The following is a 4,105-nucleotide window of genomic DNA, read 5'->3' as shown; positions in this document are numbered from 1 at the left end:
TTATAATGCAACAGAACTATAAAAAAAATAAAAGGACTCAAGCATCCACGTTTTCTTTCCATTTTCTCGAAGCGCGTTTTCTATGCGCTGGACGAGTAGCCAAGTGTAGAGCATCTTCCTGGACAGACAAGCACAGAGGTCATGCAGGAAGGGCATGCAGGAACTGTATAGTGGGCGCAATCCTGCGGGAGATCGAAAGCGAGTAAGGTGCTTGAATTATACCTGAAGGCGTGATCACGGTAGATGCACAGTGATCCGCAAGATTAACAAGCGTGAAGGAGCAAGGCGAGTAAATATACGCCTGAATATTTAAAAAAAATATAAAAAAAGAATCGTTACTTCATAATCAAGAATTCGTACAAGAAATAACATGCACCACCTTGTAGAGTAGAAAAAAATATTGTGTTAGATTAACATATATTGAAACGGTCATCAGTTTAAGCCTGGCCCTGCAAGTAATTGTTTGGTAAATGATTACTGGAATTTATAATCGGTTACTGAGAAATTTCAGGCCGCCATAGATGTAATCGATTAAAGACACTACAAACACACACACACACACACACACATACACACTATATATATATATATATATATATATATATATATATATATATATATATATATATATATATATAATACACTCACACAAGTGTAACGCAGTGATAAGTCGCACCGTGTTGAACGGATGATGCAAAGAATTTTCGATAGTTGTTTTGGAATTTTATCACTATAGGAGTGAGTGCAGCCAGTGCAAGTGTGGCCCTGCAACTCTAGTGCTATAGAAAACGTGTTAGTTAGAATGGGAAACTTGTGTAAATATTATGGTGAACTGCCAGCAGGCAGTGTCCCTTATTATATTTTGTAGTCTGTTATCATTTAGATATAATGATGCTATGATATGGTTCATATAATGAGAAAGATATAAGGGAAAGAATATGATGATAAGTATAATGTTGATGATAACAGTAACTATAATACTAATTGATAATTATAATATACAACTATAACGGTCATTTCAAAGAAAAGTGTTATTTTTTCTAGTTTATTAATATTTGTTTACGTGCGTGGGTTCTACACTGCTGCCTAGTACTCCAGTGATGGACGGACAAGCGTGTTGTCAGGGGCGTCACTTCATGTTATGAGTTGGGGGGGTGGCGGGTAAATTTGCCCTGAAAAAAAAATTTTTGCCCTGCAATCACGAAAAAGAAATGCACACTAGCTCTTTATAAGTAGCCCGGATGGACCATCACCAGTATTATATATCGTATTGTTACGCCCACGGCCTCGTCTCTCTGCCACCAACACAAGGCAGGCTACGCAGACGGCGTGCTATCCACAGGGTCGTGAACACTGAAAAGCTCCAAGAGGCACGAGCCACAGCGTCCCAGAACACCACGAGAGGAAACGCCAAGTGGCGAGGCAGGGCACGAATAAACACAAATGACAGTCTTTCCTTTATTTACACAAGTTATTTACCCGTACACTTTTCTATAGGCACAATACAGGGGAAACTAGCATGTCCACCTGCAGATACAGCTTATAACAGGGCAACACAAAGTTTATCGTCTCTGCGTCTCTCCGCTTGTTCCTCCGCTCACAGCCAGTTGCGTCCTGTTTGCCCAGGTCCCTTCATGTTAATACATGCCCAGGTCATCCTTTTCATGTTAACACATGTTTCGCACAGAGACAAGATCCACTGGCGTAGCACTATCCCCCCTATCAGCAGACCCTCTGCTCTGAATACCTAAACCTGAAACAAACTACAGAAATTTAAATAAAATTAGTCCTCAGGAACAACAAAATTCTTTCATCCAGTGCGGCTTTCTTCGCTCTCGCTGGGGTCGCTCTGAGGTGTGGGCGGCGTAGATTAGCAGTGGCACCCAGAGGGGTATCTCCTGTCCCAAGACCTGGCTCATGTCACCATTGACGTCTGTTGCATCGCCCTCACCATCCAATGCTCGTCCTCATCTCGGTCAGCGTCTGCCACGTCCTCATCGCCGCTACTGGGGCTAACGTCATCTTCTTTTTCACCATGGCCCCAGAGTAGCTTCCTGGCCCATGGTAACGCCACAGCCGTCCCGTGGACACCGACGGTCGTTTTCGCCCTCTGCGAATTCGATAGGTGACATCAAGAGGGCCGCTACCACCGTGTATAGCCCTTCCCAGGGGCTCTGTAGCTTCGGCGAGAGCCCTCGCTTCCGACGCGGTTATGCAGCCACACTCTGTTACCTATGTTGTACCTCACTTCCTCTGCGCCGGTCTAGGTCTCCTTTATGGCATGGCCGTCTACTTGAGTTTGCCACGCACTCGTCAGTGCACCTCCGCCAGGTTAGCGGCGCTCCGTGCGCCAAGTCCTCGAGGAATCAGGCAACGGCCCCACACCAACCAACTCCTTGCTCCCCGAACGACTCTTCTGGATGCTCCACTTCATCACAAGTGCCCAGCTTTGCACCAGCTGGCACCTTCAGGTCCTTATTGGAGAGTTAGCTACCAACACTGTAACTAACCCCTCCCCTGGTCCAACAGGCTCCGCCCAACCGCTACGCCATCAGCCAGCTGCAGGTTTTGGATGGGCTCCACGAGCCCTCTACTCCACGCATCACTCTTGACAGTCGACACCAGATTCTAGACTCTGTCCTGGGGCAAGGTGCAGTCGTTCAGAGCGTAACTACCTCTGCACACAGCCAACCTCTGGAAGCAGGTACATCTTCACCGTGCACCCTCCCAGCTTCCGTCCAGTCGACACACGCCTTACTCTGCGTCAGTAGTCAAGGCCCAGCAGCAGTGCTCGTCCAGATCGGCCACATACACCGGCAGCCGCTGCACACGTGCTGCCCACAGCCAATACGAGCCTCCACTGCCCCTTGAGCTGCACCAATGCCCCGTGACACCACACAGTCTTTGTGGTGCGTCTGGAATCGCATAGTGGCCAACATATCAGGCCGCACTAGGGTCTTCTCAGCCCCAGTGTCCCTGTCAGGCGGCATGGCTTCCCATCTACTGAGCCCTCCACCTGCATTGTGCTGGTTCGACGGCAGCTTACCCAAGTCGGGGCCCGGAAACCGAGGACGGCTGGGTTTCGGCCCCCTTCTCCAACATGTCCGAGTTTTCCACCTGTACCACTTCCTTAGCCTTAGGCATAACTTGGATGGTGACCATACCTGCCACAGTCCTTGCAGCACTGCTAGAAGGCATCAGAATCCGTCCGGTTGAAAGGACTGTTCTCCGCTCCCTCCAACACCGACTACGTCTGTGCCCTTCCTCACCGCAGCGCCAACCAAGCCTTGGAAAGTGCTCGGCTCACCTTCCTCATGCTACCTTCTCCACTTTAGCCTTCCGGCCCCAGAGTCATGGCGGGGCTGAGCAGATGGCCCTAGGCCACTGGTTGCCTTCAGGAAGGCCTCGAACTCCAAGGCCCTCGCCAGCGCCACCTGCAGGTCCTCAGGTGTGCCTGCTTGACGATGATTTGCAGCTGCTGGTCCTGCAAAGCGTCACAAAGAAATCGCGGCCAGGACCACAATCATCATCTTCCGCAGCCGCACGGTACGACCTCCTTACCAGCGCCTCCACATCTTGCGCCAGCTGGACAGTGTCTCGCCATGCTCACGAGTCCGCTTCTTCAAGCGGTGCCCGATATCCTCGGCCTGTAGTGTGCCCGAACGGCGTTTCAAAGCCTCCGCCAACGCTGGTGTAAGAGCATGTTGGGATGCCGGCAGATGCCCAACACTTCCACCGCGGGGCCCCTTAGCGCTGTTACCAGCTGCAGGGCCTTCTCTTCCTGGCTCCAGCCCTGGGCAGATGCCAGCATTTCAAATTGGGCGACATATGCCTCCCAGGCCACCTTCCCGTCGTACTCAGCTGGCTTACGCTTCACAGAATGTCTGGAGGCCGAGGGGCTGCAGGGTGGAGAATGTGTGCCGTGAACTAACACACCTGGGGGTGAGGGAGGCAACGAGCGGGTTGACCGGGTCCGAGTTTGCCGCCACCTATACCCAAGGGAGCGGTTCCGATGGGTCCCCAGCCTTCTGCAGCAACCACTGGCTCCGACACGACGTTGCGAGGCCTGGGGGTTTCCTGCCACGGACCCCAGGCAGACCCCAGT

The sequence above is a fragment of the Penaeus monodon genome, chromosome 9, assembly GCF_015228065.2.
Source record: "Penaeus monodon isolate SGIC_2016 chromosome 9, NSTDA_Pmon_1, whole genome shotgun sequence".
NCBI lineage: Eukaryota > Metazoa > Arthropoda > Malacostraca > Decapoda > Penaeidae > Penaeus > Penaeus monodon.
The sequence above is the reverse complement of the archived record's forward strand: the minus strand, read 5'-3'. Positions refer to the sequence as shown.